Source organism: Hyperolius riggenbachi, chromosome 8, assembly GCF_040937935.1.
Source record: "Hyperolius riggenbachi isolate aHypRig1 chromosome 8, aHypRig1.pri, whole genome shotgun sequence".
NCBI classification, from domain to species: domain Eukaryota; kingdom Metazoa; phylum Chordata; class Amphibia; order Anura; family Hyperoliidae; genus Hyperolius; species Hyperolius riggenbachi.
The window spans coordinates 277,523,803-277,549,862 of record NC_090653.1 but is presented as its reverse complement, the minus strand read 5'-3'; the positions used below and the strand labels follow the sequence as shown (position 1 = coordinate 277,549,862).

Here is a 26,060-nt window from a genome sequence, read left to right as displayed (position 1 = left end):
TTCGTTGTAAACTGTCCCTTTCACAGATACCAAGCAGCTGAGAAAATTGGCACACACACAACCCCCCCCCCCCCCAAAAAAAAAATCCAGTCACATTTAAAGCAGCCACTAATTGTACAATCTTAATGGTGCAATCTTACCAAACCAATGTAGTAGAAGGATAAATTGAGTGAATTTATTTTGAATGGATATGTAATCACTCATACTACAACGAAGTGGTAAGATTGTATCATTAATGTGCAGCTTTAGTGGACAGCATCTACACACAGGAGAGTTTCAGCTGCAGCAATTAGACAAGATTGTCTGCAAGGAAAATCTGGAGTGTGCCCATTTCATTCACCATACAATTGCTGTAAACAGTATGTTGATCATCACAGTTAATCTTTGGCTGGCAACAATGGCTTTTGGTCAGCGTTCAACTTCTCAATCCTCTGTGGATTCTCTTCATCCTTTGTGAAGTCACAAATCTGCGAAAAATAAATTAAAAAAATTGTAGGTTATGTCTCTATACTGTTTTAATTAAAGAGACACTGAAGCGAAAAAAAAAATGATATAATGAATTGGTTGTGTAGTACGGATAATTACTAGAACATTAGTAGCAAAGAAAATATTCTCATTTTTATTTTCAGTTATATAGTCTTTTTTTATAACATTGCATCATTCTCTAATATTTGCAGTTTACACACTACTGAGGATTCTAAATGATTTTACAGAGCAGGATAGTGAACTATTTACCTGTACTTTGCTGAAGAAAAAACAATAGTGACTGACAGTTGAGATAACAAGCTTCAAAAACAAAGCTCTATGCGACTTTGAAAGTTGTGGCGCTCAATGGCTCTTTTGCATAGAGAACTGGAGTTTCTTAACTGTTCCTGTACTGGAAACATTAGATGAGAGTCTCTGCTCCTAACGTTTTATTTCTTAGCGGTACTACACATACAAATAATTTTTTTTGCTTCAGTGTCTCTGTAAAAGGGAAACTGTAACACAGAATATAATCTAGTTATAGAAAACTCGGATATAGTAAACATTCGGGTATGGTAACGCAAATGACCAGGTCCCGGCCAAGCCCCATTATAAGTCTATGGGAATAACGCCCAGTATAGTAAACCCGAGAGCAAGCAGGCATCCTGTACATAAGTACTGCCCCACCATGTGGAATGTACAAAATAGTACGCTTTATTGAACCGCAGTAAACAAACTCAATTAAAAAACATCAGAAAGAACCTAGACACACGATAATGTCAATAATAACAAAGCGCCTCACCTCAAATTGTAAATAGTGACCTGCACTGCTAATACACTTACCTGGGGTTCAGGTAATGATCCCCAATTGTAAAGTGGAGACCCATGCCCAAATCTACATTCATTCTCCTGCTTTCAGCATCAGAAACACTTCCAATATCTATATATTGCTGTATATTCATATGTAGCTCTGCCCTCCCACTGAAGCTTAGCCTAGGCTGTTTATTATTCGGAATTCTTCCACCTCCCCGAGCATTCTTGGAGATAGCTATATTTTCTGCTGCCTTTACAACGATTATGCTGAACAAACAGCATAACACAAACTGTTTCTTATGCAATCGTCAGGAATCGGACGATTATTACCGACATGTCTGACCTGCTCCAGTTCGATAACGGGATAGATTTTGAAGAGTTATAACGGGTACATTTGATCAAGTTATCGATCGGGAGCAGTCTGGACATGTATACAATGCAACTTCCTGTCAGACTGCTCATTGATCGGACGGGATATTGCATAATGTGTATCCAGAAGCATTTAGCAGAGATCACGTGACAGAATTAAAGATGTGTCCATCTGTGATAAATTTCAGAATGTAAATCAGGGAGAGGAAAGATGGGCAAACATTTATAAAGGAATACTGTAAAAATATAAGCAATTGTATGCATTCTTTAGCCAATAGTTCCTCTTTAAAAACAAATCTATTTAAAATTTTATAATGACAGTAACCTGGTAATTACCAACTTTTCATCACAGCAGTGAGTTTAAGTCAATAATATAAATTAGTCGATGGCAGCCTGATCCAGCAAACAATTCCTCCCAAATCAGAAAACGATTGGGAAGCAGCATCCGGTATATAACTAAATAAGGCAATTCCTTCAGTCCAGCTCTACCCATTCCTGGGGTCAATGGCAAAGATGGTTTCCGCCTGGCAAAAGGATCTTTATCTGGACAGTCATTCTTTCGCATCTTCCTGCATCTGTCTCGTCTCCACTGGACATCACTTAACCTCCTTGGCGGTAACCCCGTGCTGGACACGGGGTAAGCCGCCAGAGGGTGCCGCTCAGGCCCTGCTGGACCGATTTACATAATTTTTTCTTTGCTAAACACAGCTAGCACTATGCTAGCTGCGTATGCATAACGATCGCCGCCGCTACCTGCCAATTCGCCGCCCCCCCGGACCCCTTACGCTGCCTGGCCAATCAGTGCCAGGCAGCGCTGAGGAGTGGATCGGAACACTCGCTGACGTCACGACGTCGATAAGATCGTCGCCACGGAATGGGATTCCCTGCAGGGTAAAAGCGCCGGCGGCGAGCGGAGGGGTGGGAGGGATACCGAAGGGGGGGGGGGAAGCATGTAGCTGGCGCTAAGCTAGCTACATGCTTTAAAAAAAATTTTTTTAAAGTGCTGCGCTGCCCCCCTGGCGGATTTATGGTACTGTCAGGGAGGTTAAAGGACAACTGTAGTGGGAGGTGTATGGAGGCTGCCATATTTGTTTTCTGTTAAACAATACCAGTTGCCTGGTCTATTTGGCTGCAGTAGTGTCTGAATCACACCAGAAACAAGCATGCAACTAATCTTATCAGATCTGACAATGTCAGAAACACCTGATCTGCTGCATGCTTGTTCAGGGGCTATGGCTAAAAGTATTAGAGGCAGAGGGTAATCAGGGCTGCCAGGCCACAAGTATTGTTTAAAAGGAAATAAACATGGCAGCTTCCATATACCTCTCGTTACAGCAGTCCTTTAAAAGAAGCCGAAACGGATCCAAGGGTAGGATTGTGGACCTACAGTATAACAACTTCAGCCCTTTTCAATGTGTTTTCCTGTGCCAGACTTGGCAAGGGAGTCATGGGGGGAGATAGAGCAGGTGGGATCCTCTGCAAACAGTTTGATATTTTAGATTTAATTTAAAATAACGAATTTTGGATAGCGTAGTTTTGGCACCTTGAGGACCAGTTGGCTGGTGGACAGAGTATGCACAGTCTACATCAGGGCTTTACGCATCCCAGGCTGTGAACCACATTCCCATCATTTTTCCTCCTCCCTCCCAGCAAAGTTGCAAGCGGGGTGAAAGGGAATGGTGAACTCAACTTGTCTCATGGCCACAGCAACTTCATGTTAGATGCTGTCAGGACATTGCCAGCGTGTAACATGCTGGCACGTCCGAACGGTGTGCCACATGACGTTGCTGTGGCCATGGAGACAGTGCTGGAGGGAGGAAAGGGATTCTCAGGGCATGCGGGCCGTATCTGGCCCACAGTTTGCCCAGTGCTGGTCTACATAATTGCTGCCGTCACAGTAAAGCCTGGTTCACACTGGCAATAAACGGATGTGAATGCATCCAGTGTTAACCTATGCATCCGTTCACATTGGTCCATTTGCACGTTTGGCGCTCCAGTGTTTCTTTCCGGACAGCGGAGCCCAGCTGAACAGAAACAGAGGCCGAAGCACTGCATTGGGGGAATGAGAAAGGGATCCAGTAGTACACACTGGCGAAAAATGGATCGTTCTAGTCAACAAAAATCAACTTTGGTGATGGGGGTCTGGAGAGTATATAGGGAAACGGAACTTAACAGTCCCAGAGCGGAAACGGATCAGTTCTCACTGACCAGTTTACCAGATAAGTGCCCACTTATTAAAAACCGCTAAAAAGGAAAAATCGCAAAGACGACGAGCTTTTGTGATTACTCACATGCCTATGATCAGCCCTGTGGGTAACCACATAGTGAATTCTACAGCACCTACAACACATGAAGTGAAAGCAAAGAGGCTTGCAAAAAAAGAAAATCTGAAGTACAGGCAGTCCCAGTACTAACAGGTTTTCTTTTGGGAGATTGTGTTTAAGTTCAGATTGTAAGTTGAGTCTTCATGGTGAAACCTGGATAAATTTACAGTACTTTTCGACAACTCTGGATTTAACCACTTCAGGATCACAGGTTTTTTCGCCTTCAGGACCAGAGCAATATCATTCGCCAATAACTTTATTGCTACTTCTCACACTGACATGATCTATATATTAGATTTGTAGGACAAACTAGGCTTTCTCTGGGCAGTACTTTTTGCTAACTATTATTTTATTTATATGTATTTTGCAAGGAAGAAGTAGAAAAAATGGAAAAAAAAAAATCACCATTCTCAGCTTTCAGCCATTGTAGTTTAAAAATAAAAAGTGCTATTGATGATGAAACAGACATTTTGTCATTTGTCCCGGATATATATATATATATATATATATATATATATATATATATATATATATATATATATATATATATATAACCTATCCCTCTCCACCGGAATTTTTCCATCCTCACTCAAGAGGGCTGTTGTAACACCACTACTGAAAAAAACATCTCTAGACCCCACCGAACTTGCTAACTACCGCCCAGTGTCACTTCTTCCATTTGCATCTAAATTACTTGGACGCCACATCCATGCAGAACTAAGTCAGTATTTATCTGCAAATTCCTTGCTCGATCAGTTCCAATCTGGCTTCCGGCCAAACCACTCCACAGAAACAGCCCTCACCAAAGTAGCTAATGATCTCCTCACAGCTAAATCCAAAGGATATATATATATATATATATATAGATATAGATATAGATATATATATATATATATTTTTAATGGTGACAAGTGTTTTATTTTGGTAACTATGGGGTGGGGAGGAAGGGGTTAAAAATATTAAAAAAAAAAAAAACTTTAATTCTCCTATGGGTTAGTATATTAGACTGTTTTGGATGCATTTTTACTTTTTGGCCACAAGATAGCGCTATGGAGTTCTGTGTTGAGTAAATCTAACAGGAACGAAAGGTTTACATTTTGTTTTTGGTTGGATTTTTGTTAATCAGCACTTTAGGAAGCTGTGAGATGGAAATATTCCCTGATCACGGAGGGACAGGACTGCAACGATTGCGGATGGGAGAAATGTGGTGATCGTAAGCGGCGTAGGTAAACAGTATGCTTATCTACGCCCCTGCAGGGGCGTAGATAAGCGTCTGATAAATCCGGAAGTGGTTAAACATCCTATATAATAATCTCCCTGTTGCCGCGACCCTCTGTGTAAGTGCCTGGCGCGCATGCGCAGCGCGTGGGTGGGCTTCGAGCTGGATGGGCATGAGTTGGTTGTGGGCGTGCGCAGTCACAGCCGCACGTGGCTGTGGATGGCGCACGCCAGCCTGTTACATGGGCTTTGTGACTAGTATAGTATAAAATATGTTTTTCGTTGTTGTCAACGTGTTTTAAATTGTTTTAAACTACTTCTAGCAGTTAATACAATAATGTAACAAAAATAAAATACAAATTGTATTGTATATACTGTATACATGAAGACAACTTTGTATCTCTGAAACATAACGAGTTGTTTGCAAGTATGGGACCGTCTGTAGTTGGTAGACATGGTCAGTGAGAAAAAAAAAAATATATATAGTTGAATCAGGATAATGCACATGTATGCAAATTTATGCAAATGGCTCAATCAAATCCCACCAATGTGGACTTGCATAGGAAATTAGCTTAAATGCATCAAGTCAGCATTATTCGCATCTCATGGACCATCTCTAGTCATTAACCATTTCCAGTCCAGAGTATTATTGCCATGGTTGCAAAGAGGAATCATTTGATTGAGCTGCCCATTTTAGAAGTGCTTAACTGGCAAAAAAAGGAAAATTGTGCATAACCAATCAAAATTTTGGACAATTTTATTATAAAAGTGGAATTTAAATTTTAAGTGAATCTGTAGTGACAATTAAAAAAAACAAATACTCACCTAAGAGGAGGGAAGGCTCTGGGTCCTATAGAGCCTTCCCGGTCTCCTCGCGGTCCCTGTTCCCCCGCAGACTTCACCGTTCACACTTCGGCAGTCTTCAGGTGGACAGGCGACTCTGTACTGCGCACGCATGATTGCGCGAGAAAAGGGCACCAACGTGCGAAACAGCCCGTCTTCGAGAGCCAGAGTGCTTCCGAAGACTTCCAAAGCCAGCCAAAGCGGAAGAGAGCAGTTTACGAAACCATCAAACTAATAGGGTAGCCTGTGGTGGGGAATGCAGGGATCGTGAGAACCGGAAGGCTATAGGAACCAGATCCTTCCCTCACCTTCGGTGAGTATCTGTTTTTCATTTTTAATTTCCCTTCAGACTCCCTTTAAAAAGGCGATTTTGAAGTTCAACTAAAATCAGGGTTGAAAAAGAAAACAAAAAAACAAAAACAAACTCCAATAGAAATGTATTATACAGGTAGTCCCATGTTAATAACCGAGATAGGGACTGTAGGTCCATTCTTATGCTTCATACACACTTGAGATAAAAGTATTTGGAAAAGGCAAGATCACAGACCAATCTTACCCCCTTCCATGTAGTATGAGAGCCATACTCTACACAGTCTATTCTATGGAGCTGCACTCCCCATCAGACAGAAATCTTACCTCCTTCCATGTAGTATGAGAGCCACACCTACACAGTCTATTCTATGGAGCTGCACTCCCCATCAGACAGAAATCTTACCTCCTTCCATGTAGTATGAGAGCCACACCTACACAGTCTTTTCTATGGAGCTGCACTCCCCATCAGACAGAAATCTTACCTCCTTCCATGTAGTATGAGAGCCACACCTACACAGTCTATTCTATGGAGCTGCACTCCCCATCAGACAGAAATCTTACCTCCTTCCATGTAGTATGAGAGCCACACCTACACAGTCTTTTCTATGGAGCTGCACTCCCCATCAGACAGAAATCTTACCTCCTTCCATGTAGTATGAGAGCCACACCTACACAGTCTATTCTATGGAGCTGCACTCCCCATCAGACAGAAATCTTACCTCCTTCCATGTAGTATGAGAGCCACACCTACACAGTCTATTCTATGGAGCTGCACTCCCCATCAAATAAAATCTTTGCAAGATGCTGCACACACAGATGCCCGTACACATTCAAAAGATTATTATCTGCAAAAAGATCCGTTCCTGCAAAATGCATTCTTTAACAGACAATCATCTGCAGATCATATCCACCAGGATGGATTTTCAGATCTGCAGAGGATTGCCAGATATGCAGATGAAATCTGTTAAACAAGGTGTGTATGATGATCTGCAGATCTCAGACTATGAATGCATTTTGCAGGAATGGATCTTTTGCAGGAACAGATCTTTTACAGATAATGATCTTTTGAGTGTGTACAGCATCTTTGTGTGCAGCATCTTGCAAAGATTTTATTTGATGGGGAGTGCAGCTCCATAGAATAGACTGTGTAGGTATGGCTCTCATACTACATGAAGGGGGTAATATTGGTCTGTGATCTTTCATTTTCCAAATACTTATCTCAAGTGTGTATGAAGCATTAGGCCTGGAACTAAGAAAAATGGCAAAGCGCCATCGCAATTGCTAGCGATTATTATTATTATTAATTGTATTAAACCACTTGAGGACCGTGGGCTTTACCCCCCTTAAGGACCAGACCCTTTTTTTCCATTCAGACCACTGCAGCTTTCACGGTTTATTGCTCGCTCATACAACCTACCACCTAAATGAATGTTGGCTCCTTTTCTTGTCACTAATAAAGCTTTCTTTTGGTGCTATTTGATTGCTGCTGCAATTTTTACTTTTTATTATATTCATCAAAAAAGACATAAATTTTGTCAAAAAAAATGATTTTTTTTTTAACTTTCTGTGCTGACATTTTTCAAATAAAGTAAAATTTCTGTATACATGCAGCGCGAAAAATGTGGACAAACATGTTTTTGATAAAAAAAACAAAAACATTTAGCCTATATTTATTGGTTTGGGTAAAAGTTATAGCGTTTACAAACTATGGTGCAAAAAGTGAATTTTCCCATTTTGTAGCATCTATGACATTTCTGACCACCTGTCATGTTTCATGAGGGGCTAGAATTCCAGGATAGTATAAATACCCCCCAAATGACCCCATTTTGGAAAGAAGACATCCCAAAGTATTCACTGAGAGGCATAGTGAGTTCATAGAATATATTATTTTTGTCACAAGTTAGCGGAAAATGACAGTTTGTGACAAGAAAATCAAAAAGATTCCATTTCTGCTAACTTGTGACAAAAAAAATGAAATCATGAAGTGTACTTTTCAAAATGGGGTCATTTATGGGGTGTGTTTACTGTCGTGGCATTTTAGGGGGTGCTAATTTGTAAGCACACCTGTAAAGCCTAAAGGTGCTCATTGGACTTTGGGCCCCTTAGCGCAGTTAGGCTGCAAAAAAGTGCCACACATCTGGTATATCCGTACTCAGGAGAAGTAGTATAATGTGTTTTGGGGTGTATTTTTACACATACCCATGTTGGGTGGGAGAAATATCTCTGTAAATGACAATTGTTTGATTTTTTTTTTTTACACACACAATTGTCCATTTACAAAGATATTTCTCCCACTCAGCATGGGTATGTGTAAAAATACACCCCAAAACACATTATATTACTTCTCCTGAGTACGGCGATACCACATGTGTGGCACTTTTTTTGCACCCTAACTGCGCTAAGGGGCCCAAAGTCCAATGAGTACCTTTAGGATTTCACAGGTCATTTTTGTTTCAAGACTACTCCTCACGGTTTAGGGCCCCTAAAATGCCAGGGCAGTATAGGAACCCCACTAATGACCCCATTTTAGAAAGAAGACACACAAAGGTATTCCGTTAGGAGTATGGTGAGTTCATAGAAGATTTTATTTTTTATCACAAGTTAGCGGAAAATGACACTTTGTGAAAAAAAACAATGAAAATCAATTTCCGCTAACTTGTGACAAAAAATAAAATCTTCTATTAACTCACCATACTCCTAACGGAATATCTTTGGGTGTCTTCTTTCTAGAATGGGGTCATTTGTGGGGTTCCTATACTGCCCTGGCATTTTAGGGGCCCTAAACCGTGAGGAGTAGTCTTGAAACCAAATGTCCCAAAATGACCTGTGAAATCCTAAAGGTACTCATTGGACTTTGGGCCCCTTAGCGCACTTAGGGTGTAAAAAAGTGCCACACATGTGGTACCGCTGTACTCCGGAGAAGTAGTATAATGTGTTTTGGGGTGTATTTTTACACATACCCATGCTGGGTGGGAGAAATATCTCTGTAAATGACAATTGTTTGTAAATGGACAATTGTGTGTAAAAAAAAAAATCAAACAATTGTCATTTACAGAGATATTTCTCCCACCCAGCATGGGTATGTGTAAAAATACACCCCAAAACACATTATACTACTTCTCCTGAGTACGGCGATACCACATGTGACACTTTTTGCAGCCTAGGTGCGCTAAGGGGCCCAACGTCCTATTCACAGGTCATTTTGAGGCATTTGTTTTCTAGACTACTCCTCACGGTTTAGGGCCCCTAAAATGCCAGGGCAGTATAGGAACCCCACAAGTGACCCCATTTTAGAAATAAGACACCCCAAGGTATTCTGTTAGGAGTATGGCGAGTGCATAGAAGATTTTATTTTTTGTCACAAGTTAGTGAAAAATTACCCTTTGTGAAAAAAAAAAAATCAATTTCCGCTAAATTTTGGAAAAAAAAAAAAAAATCTTCTATGAACTCGTCATACACTTTACAGAATACATTGGGGTGTGTCTTTTCTAAAATGGGGTCACTTGTGGGGTTCCTATACCGCCCTGGCATTTCACGGGCCCAAAACCGTGAGTAGTATGGAAACCAAATTTCTCAAAATGACTGTTCAGGGGTATAAGCATCTGCAAATTTTGATGACAGGTGGTCTATGAGGGGGCGAATTTTGTGGAAGCGGTCATAAGCAGGGTGGTCTTTTAGATGACAGGTTGTATTGGGCCTGATCTGATGGATAGGAGTGCTAGGGGGGTGACAGGAGGTGATTGATGGGTGTCTCAGGGGGTGGTTAGAGGGGAAAATAGATGCAATCAATGCACTGGGGAGGTGATCGGAAGGGGGTCTGACGGGGATCTGAGGGTTTGTCCGAGTGATCTGGAGCCCACACGGGGCAGATTAGGGTCTGATCTGATGGGTAACAGTGACAGGTGGTGATGGGTAATTAGTGGGTGTTTAGGGTAGAGAACAGATGTAAACACTGCACTTGGGAGGTGATCTGACGTCGGATCTGCGGGCGATCTATTGGTGTGGGTGGGTGATGAGATTGCCCGCAAGGGGCAGGTTAGGAGCTGATTGATGGGTGGCAGTGACAGGGGGCGATTGACAGGTGATCAGGGGGGATAGATGCATACAGTACACAGGGTGGGGGGGTCTGGGGAGAATCTGAGTGGTGGGGGGATGATCAGGAGTCCCCAGGGTGCAGTTAGGGACCTAATAAAAAAAATAGCGTTTGCAGATAGTGACGGAGTGATTGATGGATGATTAGGGGGGTGATTGGGTGCAAACAAGGGTTTGGGGGGTGGGCGGAGGTCTGAGGGGTGCTGTGGGCGATCAGGGGGCAGGGGGGGGGGAAATCAGTGTGCTTGGGTGCGACATAGGGTGGCTGCAGCCTGCCCTGGTGGTCCCTCGGACATTGGGACCACCAGGGCAGGAGGCAGCCTGTATAATACACTTTGTAAAAATTACAAAGTGTATTATACACTTTGTATGCGGCGATCCGGGTGCTAGTAACCCGCCGGCGCTTCCGAACGGCTGGCGGCTTACAGCGCGAGGGGGGCGGAGCCAGTCCCCGGCGGAGGATCGCGTGACGGATGACGCGATCGCTCCGCCCATGCCCCTACAAGGACCGCCGCCTCTCGTACATGCGGCGGTCCTTGCGGGGTCCACTATCCGGCCGCCAATGGGCAGTGGGCGGTCGTTAAGTGGTTAAAAAGCGCCAACATATTGCGCAACGATTCGTCATAGCGTTTTGCAAGCGATTTTGGGAGCGATTTCCCTGCTCACATACAATTCATTGGAATGGAAACACTCCCAAAATGCTGCTTGTCCTGCGATTGCAATTTGCTTAATCGCAATCGCTCTAGTGGAACCTAGCCCATCCATTTACATTGTCAGAGCGTTTAGGGAAATCGCTAGCGATTGAAAGTGCTCCCTAAACGCAAAAAAAAAAAAAAAAAAAAGAAAGATCTAGTTAGTTCCAGGCCTCGAAAACTGAATCTGTCCATAAGTCAAAACACTGCGCCATCTCTGTCCCCTGTACCTCCTTTATGCCCCTTGTGTCTTCAGTGTCCCCCTCTGTGTCGCCACTGTGTCACCTCTGCCCCCCCACACACACTGTCACCTCTGTCCCCCTGTGCGCTCAGTGTTTGGCAGCAAAATGTCATTTTACCAGTCTTTATAAAAAAAAAAACAAAAAAAAAAAAACTAAGAAAAATGTTTTTTAAATCGATTTTTTCAAAAACAAGTTTTTTTTTTTTTTTTTTTTTACTTGCTCACAAAGAATCAAGTTTCACATTTTCAGGCTGTTCCTAGGTTAGGGACAACCTGTATAATGCCAGAGTTAAGGTGAATTTCACTTTATCAAATGTTTCTAATTCAAAAGCGGCACTAGTCGACAGGGGTGCCCATTAGTCCCTCATATTTATACTAGCACTGGAAACCTTTCTTTCAGCGGTTAGGGGGAAGAAAAAAAAAAAGACCAAAAGGTAAGTTTTTCTTGGGTCATCACGTTTAACTTTCTGCATATACGGACGACCTGATTTTCTATATCACTCAATCGAGAGTGACCTGTCCTAATCTAATGAAAGGATTTCAGGGCTTTGGAGACAGCTCTCAAAATCAATTTATCTAGCACTGACTGCCCATCTTTAACCTCCCTGGCTGGGGTTGCAATGGTATGAAATCCCATGGTATGAGAACGGTCAAAAAAAGAAAAAAAAAATAGCACGGTATGACGGTATTCGGCATTATACAATTATTTGGACCTGCGGCCCCCCCTTACATTAAATAATATGAACCCCACTTCAGTAGTCGTTGTCCACAGCAGAGGTAGCCAGGGATAGGTGTAGCCAATAGTAGGTGGCTGCAGGACAGGTAGCCAGGGATAGGTGTACCTAGTAGTAGGTGACAGCAGCATAGGCAGCCAGGGATAGGTGTAGCCAGTAGTAGGTGCTCGCAGCATAGGTAGCCGGGGATAGGTGTAGCCAGTAGTAGGTGCTCGCAGCGTAGGTAGCCAGGGATAGGTGTAGCTAGTAGTAGGTGCTTGCAGCATAGGTAGCCAGGGATAGGTGTAGCCAGTAGTAGGTGCTCGCAGCATAGGTAGCCGGGGATAGGTGTAGCCAGTAGTAGGTGCTTGCAGCATAGGTAGCCAGGGATAGGCGTAGCCAGTAGTAGGTGGCCGCAGCATAGGTAGCCAGGGATAGGTGTAGCCAGTAGTAGGTGGCCGCAGCATAGGTAGCCGGGGATAGGTGTAGCCAGTAGTAGGTGCTCGCAGCATAGGCAGCCAGGGATAGGTGTAGCCAGTAGTAGGTGCTTGCAGCATAGGTAGCCAGGGATAGGTGTAGCCAGTAGTAGGTGACAGCAGCATAGGTAGCCAGGGATAGGTGTAGCCAGTAGTAGGTGCTCACAGCATAGGTAGCCAGGGATAGGTGTAGCCAGTAGTAGGTGCTCGCAGCATAGGTAGCCAGGGATAGGTGTAGCCAGTAGTAGGTGCTCGCAGCATAGGCAGCCAGGGATAAGTGTGGCCAGTAGTAGGTGCTTGCAGCATAGGTAGCCAGGGATAGGTGTAGCCAGTAGTAGGTGCTCACAGCATAGGTAGCCAGGGATAGGTGTGGCCAGTAGTAGGTGCTCGCAGCATAGGCAGCCAGGGATAGGTGTAGCCAGTAGTAGGTGCTTGCAGCACAGGTAGCCAGGGATAGGTGTAGCCAGTAGTAGGTGCTCACAGCATAGGTAGCCAGGGATAGGTGTAGCCAGTAGTAGGTGCTCGCAGCATAGGCAGCCAGGGATAGGTGTAGCCAGTAGTAGGTGGACGCAGCATAGGTAGCCAGGGATAGGTGTAGCCAGTAGTAGGTGGACGCAGCATAGGTAGCCAGTAGTAGGTGAAAGCAGCATAGGTAGCCAGGGATAGGTGTAGCCAGTAGTAGGTGCTCGCAGCATAGGTAGCCAGGGATAGGTGTAGCCAGTAGTAGGTGCTCGCAGCATAGGTAGCCAGGGATAGGTGTAGCCAGTAGTAGGTGCTCGCAGCATAGGTAGCCAGGGATAGGTGTAGCCAGTAGTAGGTGCTCGCAGCATAGGTAGCCAGGGATAGGTGTAGCCAGTAGTAGGTGCTCGCAGCATAGGTAGCCAGGGATAGGTGTAGCTAGTAGTAGGTGCGCGCAGCATAGGTAGCAAAGGATAGGTGTAGCCAGTAGTAGGTGACAGCAGCATAGGTAGTCAGGGATAGGTGTAGCCAGTAGTAGGTGGCAGCAGCATAGGTAGCCAGGGATAGGTGTAGCCAGTAGTAGGTGCTCGCAGCATAGGTAGCCAGGGATAGGTGTAGCCAGTAGTAGGTACTTGCAGCACAGGTAGCCAGGGATAGATGTAGCCAGTAGTAGGTGCTCGCAGCATAGGCAGCCAGGGATAGATGTAGCCAGTAGTAGGTGCTCGCAGCATAGGCAGCCAGGGATAGGTGTAGCCAGTAGTAGGTGCTCACAGCATAAGTAGCCAGGGATAGGTGTAGCCACTAGAAGGTGCTTGCAGCATAGGCAGCCAGGGATAGGTGTAGCCAGTAGTAGGTGCTCGCAGCATAGGTAGCCAGGGATAGGTGTAGCCAGTAGTAGGTGACAGCAGCATAGGTAGCCAGGGATAGGTGTAGGCAGTAGTAGGTGCACGCAGCATAGGTAGCCAGAGATAGGTGTAGCCAGTAGTAGGTGCTTGCAGCAAAGGTAGCCAGGGATAGGTGTAGGCAGAAGTAGGTGCTCACAGCATAGGTAGCAAAGGATAGGTGTAGCCAGTAGTAGGTGCTCGCAGCATAGGTAGCCAGGGATAAGTGTAGCCAGTAGTAGGTGGCAGCAGCATAGGTAGCCAGGGATAGGTGTAGCCAGTAGTAGGTGGCAGCAGCACAGGTAGCCAGGGATAGATGTAGCCAGTAGTAGGTGCTCGCAGCATAGGTAGCCAGGGATAGGTGTAGCCAGTAGTAGGTGCTCGCAGCATAGGCAGCCAGGGATAGATGTAGCCAGTAGTAGGTGCTCGCAGCATAGGCAGCCAGGGATAGGTGTAGCCAGTGGTAGGTGCTCGCAGCATAGGTAGCCAGGAATAGGTGTAGCCAGTAGTAGGTGGCCGCAGCATAGGTAGCCAGGGATAGGTGTAGCCAGTAGTAGGTGCTTGCAGCATAGGTAGCCAGGGATAGGTGTAGCCAGTAGTAGGTGACAGCAGCATAGGTAGCCAGGGATAGGTGTAGCCAGTAGTAGGTGCTCGCAGCATAGGTAGCCAGGGATAAGTGTAGCCAGTAGTAGGTGGCCGCAGCATAGGAAGCCAGGGATAGATGTAGCCAGTAGTAGGTGCTTGCAGCATAGGTAGCCAGGGATAGATGTAGCCAGTAGTGGGTGCTCGCAGCATAGGCAGCCAGGGATAGATGTAGCCAGTAGTAGGTGACAGCAGCATAGGTAGCCAGGGATAGGTGTAGCCAGGAGTAGGTGCTCGCAGCATAGGCAGCCAGGGATAGATGTAGCCAGTAGTGGGTGCTCGCAACATAGGCAGCCAGGGATAGATGTAGCCAGTAGTAGGTGACAGCAGCATAGGTAGCCAGGGATAGGTGTAGCCAGTAGTAGGTGCTCGCAGCATAGGCAGCCAGGGATAGATGTAGCCAGTAGTAGGTGCTCGCAGCATAGGCAGCCAGGGATAGGTGTGGCCAGTAGTAGGTGCTCGCAGCATTAGGTAGCCAGGGATAGGTGTAGCCAGTAGTAGGTGCTCGCAGCATAGGCAGCCAGGGATAGGTGTAGCCAGTAGTAGGTGCTCGCAGCATAGGCAGCCAGGGATAGGTGTAGCCAGTAGTAGGTGCTCGCAGCATAAGTAGCCAGGGATAGGTGTAGCCAGTAGAAGGTGCTCGCAGCATAGGTAGCCAGGGATAGGTGTAGCCAGGGATAGGTGTAGCCAGGGATAGGTGTAGCCAGGGATAGGTGTAGCCAGGGATAGGTGTAGCCAGTAGTAGGTGACAGCAGCATAGGTAGCCAGGGATAGGTGTAGGCAGTAGTAGGTGCTCGCAGCATAGGTAGCCAGGGATAGGTGTAGCCAGTAGTAGGTGACAGCAGCATAGGCAGCCAGGGATAGGTGTAGGCAGTAGTAGGTGCTCGCAGCATAGGTAGCCAGGGATAGGTGTAGCCAGGAGTAGGTGCTCGCAGCATAGGTAGCCAGGGATAGGTGTGGCCAGTAGTAGGTGCTTGCAGCATAGGTAGCCAGGGATAAGTGTAGGCAGTAGTAGGTGCTCGCAGCATAGGCAGCCAGGGATAGGTGTAGCCAGTAGTAGGTGCTCACAGCATAGGGAGCCAGGGATAGGTGTAGCTAGTAGTAGGTGCTTGCAGCATAGGCAGCCAGGGATAGGTGTAGCTAGTAGTAGGTGCTTGCAGCATAGGTAGCCAGGGATAGGTGTAGCTAGTAGTAGGTGCTTGCAGCATAGGCAGCCAGGGATAGGTGTAGCCAGTAGTAGGTGCTCACAGCAAAGGTAGCCAGGGATAGATGTGGCCAGTAGTAGGTGCTTGCAGCATACGTAGCCAGGGATAGGTGTAGCCAGTAGTAGGTGCTTGCAGCATAGGCAGCCAGGGATAGGTGTAGCCAGTAGTAGGTGACAGCAGCATAGGTAGCCAGGGATAGGTGTAGCCAGTAGTAGGCGGCCACAGCATAGGTAGCCAGGGATAGGTGTAGCCAGTAGTAGGTGCTCGCAGCATAGGTGGCCAGGGATAGGTGTAGCCAGTAGTAGGCGGCTGCAGCACAGGTAGCCAGGGATAGGTGTAGCCAGGGATAGGTGTAGCCAGTAGTAGGTGCTCGCAGCATAGGTAGCCAGGGATAGGTGTAGCCAGTAGTAGGTGCTCGCAGCATAGGCAGCCAGGGATAGGTGTAGCCAGTAGTAGGTGCTCACAGCAAAGGTAGCCAAGGATAGGTGTTGCCAGTAGTACGTGCTCGCAGCATAGGTAGCCAGTATAGGTGTAGCCAGTAGTAGGTGGCAGCAGCATAGGTAGCCAGGGTTAGGTGTAGCCAGTAGTAGGTGGCAGCAGCATAGGTAGCCAGGGATAGGTGTAGCCAGTAGTAGGTGCTCGCAGCAGAGGTAGCCAGGGATAGGTGTAGCCAGTAGTAGGTGCTCGCAGCATAGGTAGCCAGGGATAAGTGTAGGCAGTAGTAGGTGCTCGCAGCATAGGTAGCCAGGGATAGGTGTGGCCAGTAGTAGGTGCTTGCAGCATAGGTAGCCAGGGATAAGTGTAGGCAGTAGTAGGTGCTCGCAGCATAGGCAGCCAGGGATAGGTGTAGGCAGTAGTAGGTGCTTGCAGCATAGGCAGCCAGGGATAGGTGTAGCTAGTAGTAGATGCTTGCAGCATAGGCAGCCAGGGATAGGTGTAGCCAGTAGTAGGTGCTTGCAGCATAGGGAGCCAGGGATAGGTGTAGCCAGTAGTAGGTGCTTGCAGCATACGTAGCCAGGGATAGGTGTAGCCAGTAGTAGGTGCTTGCAGCATAGGCAGCCAGGGATAGGTGTAGCCAGTAGTAGGTGACAGCAGCATAGGTAGCCAGGGATAGGTGTAGCCAGTAGTAGGCGGCCACAGCATAGGTAGCCAGGGATAGGTGTAGCCAGTAGTAGGTGCTCGCAGCATAGGTAGCCAGGGATAGGTGTAGCCAGTAGTAGGCGGCTGCAGCACAGGTAGCCAGGGATAGGTGTAGCCAGGGATAGGTGTAGCCAGTAGTAGGTGCTCGCAGCATAGGTAGCCAGGGATAGGTGTAGCCAGTAGTAGGTGCTCGCAGCATAGGCAGCCAGGGATAGGTGTAGGCAGAAGTAGGTGCTCGCAGCATAGGTAGCCAGGGATAGGTGTAGCCAGTAGTAGGTGCTCGCAGCATAGGCAGCCAGGGATAGGTGTAGCCAGTAGTAGGAGCTCACAGCAAAGGTAGCCAAGGATAGGTGTTGCCAGTAGTAGGTGCTCGCAGCATAGGCAGCCAGGGATAGGTGTAGCCAGTAGTAGGTGCTCACAGCAAAGGTAGCCAAGGATAGGTGTAGCCAGTAGTAGGTGACAGCAGCATAGGTAGCCAGGGATAGGTGTAGCCAGTAGTAGGTGGCAGCAGCATAGGTAGCCAGGGTTAGGTGTAGCCAGTAGTAGGTGGCAGCAGCATAGGTAGCCAGGGATAGGTGTAGCCAGTAGTAGGTGCTCACAGCAAAGGTAGCCAGGGATAGGTGTAGCCAGTAGTAGGTGCTCGCAGCATAGGTAGCCAGGGATAGGTGTAGCCAGTAGTAAGCGGCTGCAGCACAGGTAGCCAGGGATAGGTGTAGCCAGTAGTAGGTGACAGCAGCATAGGTAGCCAGGGATAGTTGTAGCCAGTAGTAGGTGCACGCAGCATAGGTAGCCAGGGATAGGTGTAGCCAGTAGTAGGTGCTTGCAGCAAAGGTAGCCAGGGATAGGTGTAGGCAGTAGTAGGTGCTCGCAGCATAGGTAGCCAGGGATAGGTGTGGCCAGTAGTAGGTGCTTGCAGCATAGGTAGCCAGGGATAAGTGTAGGCAGTAGTAGGTGCTCGCAGCATAGGCAGCCAGGGATAGGTGTAGCTAGTAGTAGGTGCTTGCAGCATAGGCAGCCAGGGATAGATGTGGCCAGTAGTAGGTGCTTGCAGCATAGGTAGCCAGGGATAGGTGTAGCTAGTAGTAGGTGCTTGCAGCATAGGCAGCCAGGGATAGGTGTAGCCAGTAGTAGGTGCTTGCAGCATAGGGAGCCAGGGATAGGTGTAGCCAGTAGTAGGTGCTCACAGCAAAGGTAGCCAGGGATAGGTATGGCCAGTAGTAGGTGCTTGCAGCATACGTAGCCAGGGATAGGTGTAGCCAGTAGTAGGTGACAGCAGCATAGGTAGCCAGGGATAGGTGTAGCCAATAGTAGGCGGCCACAGCATAGGTAGCCAGGGATAGGTGTAGCCAGTAGTAGGCGGCCACAGCATAGGTAGCCAGGGATAGGTGTAGCCAGTAGTAGGTGCTCGCAGCATAGGTAGCCAGGGATAAGTGTAGGCAGTAGTAGGTGCTCGCAGCATAGGCAGCCAGGGATAGGTGTAGGCAGTAGTAGGTGCTTGCAGCATAGGCAGCCAGGGATAGGTGTGGCCAGTAGTAGGTGCTTGCAGCATAGGTAGACAGGGATAGGTGTAGATAGTAGTAGATGCTTGCAGCATAGGCAGCCAGGGATAGGTGTAGCCAGTAGTAGGTGCTTGCAGCATAGGGAGCCAGGGATAGGTGTGGCCAGTAGTAGGTGCTTGCAGCATACGTAGCCAGGGATAGGTGTAGCCAGTAGTAGGTGCTTGCAGCATAGGCAGCCAGGGATAGGTGTAGCCAGTAGTAGGTGACAGCAGCATAGGTAGCCAGGGATAGGTGTAGCCAGTAGTAGGCGGCCACAGCATAGGAAGCCAGGGATAGGTGTAGCCAGTAGTACGTGCTCGCAGCATAGGTAGCCAGGGATAGGTGTAGCCAGTAGTAGGCGGCTGCAGCACAGGTAGCCAGGGATAGGTGTAGCCAGGGATAGGTGTAGCCAGTAGTAGGTGCTCGCAGCATAGGTAGCCAGGGATAGGTGTAGCCAGTAGTAGGTGCTCGCAGCATAGGCAGCCAGGGATAGGTGTAGCCAGTAGTAGGTGCTCACAGCAAAGGTAGCCAAGGATAGGTGTTGCCAGTAGTAGGTGCTCGCAGCATAGGTAGCCAGGGATAGGTGTAGCCAGTAGTAGGTGGCAGCAGCATAGGTAGCCAGGGTTAGGTGTAGCCAGTAGTAGGTGGCAGCAGCATAGGTAGCCAGGGATAGGTGTAGCCAGTAGTAGGTGCTCGCAGCATAGGTAGCCAGGGATAGGTGTAGCCAGTAGTAGGTGCTCGCAGCATAGGCAGCCAGGGATAGGTGTAGCCAGTAGTAGGTGCTCACAGCAAAGGTAGCCAAGGATAGGTGTTGCCAGTAGTAGGTGCTCGCAGCATAGGTAGCCAGGGATAGGTGTAGCCAGTAGTAGGTGGCAGCAGCATAGGTAGCCAGGGTTAGGTGTAGCCAGTAGTAGGTGCTCACAGCAAAGGTAGCCAGGGATAGGTGTAGCCAGTAGTAGGTGCTCGCAGCATAGGTAGCCAGGGATAGGTGTAGCCAGTAGTAAGCGGCTGCAGCCCAGGTAGCCAGGGATAGGTGTAGTCAGGGATAGGTGTAGCCAGTAGTAGGTGCTCGCAGCATAGGTAGCCAGGGATAGGTGTAGCCAGTAGTAGGTGACAGCAGCATAGGTAGCCAGGGATAGGTGTAGCCAGTAGTAGGTGCACGCAGCATAGGTAGCCAGGGATAGGTGTAGCCAGTAGTAGGTGCTTGCAGCAAAGGTAGCCAGGGATAGGTGTAGGCAGTAGTAGGTGCTCGCAGCATAGGTAGCCAGGGATAGGTGTGGCCAGTAGTAGGTGCTTGCAGCATAGGTAGCCAGGGAAAAGTGTAGGCAGTAGTAGGTGCTCGCAGCATAGGCAGCCAGGGATAGGTGTAGCTAGTAGTAGGTGCTTGCAGCATAGGCAGCCAGGGATAGATGTGGCCAGTAGTAGGTGCTTGCAGCATAGGTAGCCAGGGATAGGTGTAGCTAGTAGTAGGTGCTTGCAGCATAGGCAGCCAGGGATAGGTGTAGCCAGTAGTAGGTGCTCACAGCAAAGGTAGCCAGGGATAGGTGTGGCCAGTAGTAGGTGCTTGCAGCATACGTAGCCAGGGATAGGTGTAGCCAGTAGTAGGTGACAGCAGCATAGGTAGCCAGGGATAGGTGTAGCCAGTAGTAGGCGGCCACAGCATAGGTAGCCAGGGATAGGTGTAGCCAGTAGTAGGCGGCCACAGCATAGGTAGCCAGGGATAGGTGTAGCCAGTAGTAGGTGCTCGCAGCATAGGTAGCCAGGGATAGGTGTAGCCAGTAGTAGGTGGCTGCAGCACAGGTAGCCAGGGATAGGTGTAGCCAGGGATAGGTGTAGCCAGTAGTAGGTGCTCACAGCAAAGGTAGCCAAGGATAGGTGTTGCCAGTAGTAGGTGCTCGCAGCATAGGTAGCCAGGGATAGGTGTAGCCAGTAGTAGGTGCTTGCAGCATAGGTAGCCAGGGATAGGTGTAGCCAGTAGTAGGTGCTCGCAGCATAGGTAGCCAGGGATAGGTGTAGCCAGTAGTAGGTGCTTGCAGCATAGGTAGCCAGGGTTAGGTGTAGCCAGTAGTAGGTGGCAGCAGCATAGGTAGCCAGGGATAGGTGTAGCCAGTAGTAGGTGGCAGCAGCATAGGTAGCCAGGGATAGGTGTAGCCAGTAGTAGGTGGCGCAGCATAGGTAGCCAGGGATAGGTGTAGCCAGTAGTAGGTGCTCACAGCAAAGGTAGCCAGGGATAGGTGTAGCCAGTAGTAGGTGCTCGCAGCATAGGTAGCCAGGGATAGGTGTAGCCAGTAGTAGGCGGCTGCAGCACAGGTAGCCAGGGATAGGTGTAGTCAGGGATAGGTGTAGCCAGTAGTAGGTGCTCGCAGCATAGGCAGCCAGGGATAAGTGTGGCCAGTAGTAGGTGCTCACAGCAAAGGTAGCCAGGGATAGGTGTAGCCAGTAGTAGGTGCTCACAGCAAAGGTAGCCAAGGATAGGTGTAGCCAGTAGTAGGTGCTTAAAGCATAGGCAGCCAGGGATAGGTGTAGCCAGTAGTAGGTGCTTGCAGCATAGGTAGCCAGGGATAGGTGTAGCCAGTAGTAGGTGGCCGCAGCATAGGCAGCCAGGGATAGGTGTAGCCAGTAGTAGGTGCTCGCAGCATAGGTAGCCAGGGATAGGTGTAGCCAGTAGTAGGTGCTCACAGCATAGGTAGCCAGGGATAGGTGTAGCCAGTAGTAGGTGGCCGCAGCATAGGCAGCCAGGGATAGGTGTAGCCAGTAGTAGGTGCTCGCAGCATAGGCAGCCAGGGATAGGTGTAGCCAGTAGTAGGTGCTCGCAGAATAGGAAGCCAGGGATAGGTGTAGCCAGTAGTAGGTGGCCGCAGCATAGGTAGCCAGGGACAGGTGTAGCCAGTAGTAGGTGCTCGCAGCATAGGCAGCCAGGGATAGGTGTAGCCAGTAGTAGGTGCTCGCAGCATAGGTAGCCAGGGATTGGTGTAGCCAGTAGTAGGTGCTCGCAGCATAGGTAGCCAGGGATAGGTGTAGCCAGTAGTAGGTGCTCGCAGCATAGACAGCCAGGGATAGGTGTAGCCAGTAGTAGGTGCTCGCAGCATAGGAAGCCAGGGATAGGTGTGGCCAGTAGTAGGTGGATGCAGCATAGGTAGCCAAGGATAGGTGTAGCCAGTAGTAGGTGGCCGCCGCATAGGCAGCCAGGGATAGGTGTAGCTAGTAGTAGGTGCTCGCAGCATAGGAAGCCAGGGATAGGTGTAGCCAGGAGTAGGTGCTCGCAGCATAGGTAGCCAGGGATAGGTGTAGCCAGTAGTAGGTGCTTGCAGCATAGGTAGCCAGGGATAGGTGTAGCCAGTAGTAGGTGCTCACAGCAAAGGTAGCCAAGGATAGGTGTAGCCAGTAGTAGGTGGCCGCAGCATAGGCAGCCAGGGATAGGTGTAGCTAGTAGTAGGCGCTTGCAGCATAGGCAGCCAGGGATAGGTGTAGCCAGTAGTAGGTGCTCACAGCAAAGGTAGCCAGGGATAATTGTAGCCAGTAGTAGGTGCTTGCAGCATAGGTAGCCAGGGATAAGTGTAGCCAGTAGTAGGTGCTCGCAGCATAGGTAGCCAGGGATAAGTGTAGCCAGTAGTAGGTGACAGCAGCATAGGTAGCCAGGGATAGGTGTAGCCAGTAGTAGGTGCTCGCAGCATAGGGAGCCAGGGATAGGTGTAGCCAGTAGTAGGTAGCAGCAGCACAGGTAGCCAGGGATAGCCAGTAGTAGGTGGTAGCAGCATAGGTAGCCAGGGATAGGTGTAGCCAGTAGTAGGTGCTCGCAGCATAGGTAGCCAGGGATAAGTGTAGCCAGTAGTAGGTGACAGCAGCATAGGTAGCCAGGGATAGGTGTAGCCAGTAGTAGGTGACAGCAGCATAGGTAGCCAGGGATAGGTGTAGCCAGTAGTAGGTGACAGCAGCATAGGTAGCCAGGGATAGGTGTAGCCAGTAGTTGGTGCTCGCAGCATAGGTAGCCAGGGATAAGTGTAGCCAGTAGTAGGTGGCAGCAGCATAGGTAGCCAGGGATAGGTGTAGCCAGTAGTAGGTGGCAGCAGCACAGGTAGCCAGGGATAGGTGTAGCCAGTAGTAGGTGGCAGCAGCATAGGTAGCCAGGGATAGGTGTAGCCAGTAGTAGGTGGCCGCAGCATAGGCAGCCAGGGATAAGTGTAGCCAGTAGTAGGTGCTCGCAGCATAGGCAGCCAGGGATAGGTGTAGCCAGTAGTAAGTGCTTGCAGCATAGGTAGCCAGGGATAGGTGTGGCCAGTAGTAGGTACTTGCAGCATAGGTAGCCAGGGATAGATGTAGCCAGTAGTAGGTGCTCGCAGCATAGGCAGCCAGGGATAGGTGTAGCCAGTAGTAGGTGCTCGCAGCATAGGTAGCCAGGGATAGGTGTAGCCAGTAGTAGGTGACAGCAGCATAGGTAGCCAGGGATAGTTGTAGCCAGTAGTAGGTGCTTGCAGCATAGGTAGCCAGGGATAGGTGTAGCCAGTAGTAGGTGCTCACAGCAAAGGTAGCCAGGGATAGGTGTAGCCAGTAGTAGGTACTTGCAGCACAGGGAGCCAGGGATAGGTGTGGCCAGTAGTAGGCACTTGCAGCATAGGTAGCCAGGGATAGGTGTAGCCAGTAGTAGGCGGCCACAGCACAGGTAGCCAGGGATAGGTGTAGCCAGTAGTAGGCTGCTGCAGCACAGGTAGCCGGGGATAGGTGTAGCCAGTAGTAGGTGCTTGCAGCATAGGTAGCCAGGGATAGGTGTAGCCAGTAGTAGGTGGCCGCAGCATAGGCAGCGAGGGATAGGTGTAGCCAGTAGTAGGCTGCTGCAGCACAGGTAGCCGGGGATAGGTGTAGCCAGTAGTAGGTGCTCGCAGCATAGGTAGCCAGGGATAGGTGTAGCCAGTAGTAGGTGCTCACAGCATAGGTAGCCAGGGATAGGTGTAGTCAGTAGTAGGTGGCCGCAGCATAGGCAGCCAGGGATAGGTGTAGCCAGTAGTAGGTGCTCGCAGCATAGGCAGCCAGGGATAGGTGTAGCCAGTAGTAGGTGCTCGCAGCATAGGAAGCCAGGGATAGGTGTAGCCAGTAGTAGGTGCTCGCAGCATAGGCAGCCAGGGATAGGTGTAGCCAGTAGTAGGTGCTCGCAGCATAGGTAGCCAGGGATTGGTGTAGCCAGTAGTAGGTGCTCGCAGCATAGGTAGCCAGGGATAGGTGTAGCCAGTAGTAGGTGGCCGCAGCATAGGCAGCCAGGGATAGGTGTAGCCAGTAGTAGGTGACAGCAGCATAGGTAGCCAGGGATAGGTGTAGCCAGTAGTAGGTGCTCGCAGCATAGGCAGCCAGGGATAGGTGTAGCCAGTAGTAGGTGCTCGCAGCATAGGAAGCCAGGGATAGGTGTGGCCAGTAGTAGGTGGACGCAGCATAGGTAGCCAGGGATAGGTGTAGCCAGTAGTAGGTGGCCGCAGCATAGGCAGCCAGGGATAGGTGTAGCCAGTAGTAGGTGCTCACAGCAAAGGTAGCCAAGGATAGATGTAGCCAGTAGTAGGTGGCCGCAGCATAGGCAGCCAGGGATAGGTGTAGCCAGTAGTAGGTGCTTGCAGCATAGGCAGCCAGGGATAGGTGTAGCCAGTAGTAGGTGCTCGCAGCATAGGCAGCCAGGGATAGGTGTGGCCAGTAGTAGGTGCTTGCAGCATAGGTAGCCAGGGATAGGTGTAGCTAGTAGTAGGTGCTCGCAGCATAGGTAGCCAGGGATAGGTGTAGCCAGTAGTAGGTGACAGCAGCATAGGTAGCCAGGGATAGGTGTAGCCAGTAGTAGGTGGCAGCAGCATAGGCAGCCAGGGATAGGTGTAGCCAGTAGTAGGTGACAGCAGCATAGGTAGCCAGGGATAGGTGTAGCCAGTAGTAGGTGCTCACAGCAAAGGTAGCCAGGGATAAGTGTAGCCAGTAGTAGGTGCTTGCAGCATAGGTAGCCAGGGATAGGTGTAGCCAGTAGTAGGTGACAGCAGCATAGGTAGCCAGGGATAGGTGTAGCCAGTAGTAGGTGACAGCAGCATAGGTAGCCAGGGATAGGTGTAGCCAGTAGTAGGTGCTCGCAGCATAGGTAGCCAGGGATAAGTGTAGCCAGTAGTAGGTGCTCGCAGCATAGGAAGCCAGGGATAGGTGTAGCCAGTAGTAGGTGGCGCAGCATAGGCAGCCAGGGATAGGTGTAGCCAGTAGTAGGTGCTCACAGCAAAGGTAGCCAGGGATAGGTGTAGCCAGTAGTAGGTGCTTGCAGCATAGGGAGCCAGGGATAGGTGTAGCCAGTAGTAGGTGCTTGCAGCATAGGGAGCCAGGGATAGGTGTGGCCAGTAGTAGGTACTTGCAGCCTAGGTAGCCAGGGATAGGTGTAGCCAGTAGTAGGCGGCCACAGCACAGGTAGCCAGGGATAGGTGTAGCCAGTAGTAGGCTGCTGCAGCACAGGTAGCCAGGGATAGGTGTAGCCAGTAGTAGGCGGCCGCAGCACAGGTAGCCAGGGATAGGTGTACCCAGTAGTAGGTGGCAGCAGCATAGGTAGCCAGGGATAGGTGTAGGCAGTATTCGGTAGCCAGGGCTAGGTGTAGACAGGATAGGTGGCCGCTGCATAGGTAGCCAGAGCTAGGTGTAGGCAGGATAGGTGGCTGCAGAATAGGTAGCCAGGGATAGGGTGTAGCCAGTAGTAGGTGGCTGAAGTATAGGTAGCCAGGGATAGGTGTAGCCAGTAGTAGGCGGCCGCAGCACAGGTAGCCAGCGATAGGTGTACGAAGTAGTAGGTGGCAGCAGCATAGGTAGCCAGGGATAGGTGTAGGCAGTATTCGGTAGCCAGGGCTAGGTGTAGGCAGGATAGGTGGCCACAGCATAGGTAGCCAGAGCTAGGTGTAGGCAGGATAGGTGGCTGCAGAACAGGTAGCCAGGGATAGGGTGTAGCCAGTAGTAGGTGGCTGAAGTATAGGTAGCCAAGGATAGGTGTAGCCAGTAGTAGGCGGCCGCAGCACAGGTAGCCAGCGATAGGTGTACGAAGTAGTAGGTGGCAGCAGCATAGGTAGCCAGGGATAGGTGTAGGCAGGATAGGTGGCCGCAGCATAGGTAGCCAGAGCTAGGTGTAGGCAGGATAGGTGGCTGCGGAATAGGTAGCCAGGGATAGATGTAGGAGACCACAGTATAGAGCGGGAGAGGGAAGGGGGACGCAGCAGCAGGGGTTACAAATACTCACATGCCGGGCCAGTCCTCTTGCGTGTACTGGCTTCATTCTACTTCCTGTTCTTGCTTCGATCTCCTTGTAATGGCGCCCAGGGGGCGCGGTTTCAGGGAAATGGGAGGAAAGAACAGGAAGAATGAAGACAGTACATCGCGAGGAGTCGGCAAGCGAGTATTCCTTTCACCGCTGCGTCGCATCCCTGCCGCTACGTCGCCCCGCACCCCGAAAACTGGTAAAACGAGATTGTGCACAGTATGATTACTATGCACAAACAAACCGTGGTATACCGCGGCAACCCTATCCCTGGCGTTCACTTTTTGCACAGAAATCCTGGGGAAATTGATCTAAATAAATAATTTTCATAACCTTTATTTTCCTGTAACTTGCCAAAATGTGTAAGGCAAGGGTCTAGTATACAGAGCAG

The 26,060-nt window shown here is 49.1% G+C and overlaps 1 long non-coding RNA gene across 1 annotated transcript in view; it reads right to left on the bottom strand.

Moving 5' to 3' along the window:
- Positions 1-259: 259 nt before the first annotated feature.
- LOC137528576 (uncharacterized) overlaps positions 260-26,060 on the bottom strand; it is a 54,046-nt gene continuing 28,245 nt past the window's right edge. The window contains exon 4 of the long non-coding RNA XR_011023427.1: positions 260-467. This is a non-coding gene — a long non-coding RNA (uncharacterized lncRNA). The remainder of the gene's footprint in view (positions 468-26,060) is intronic.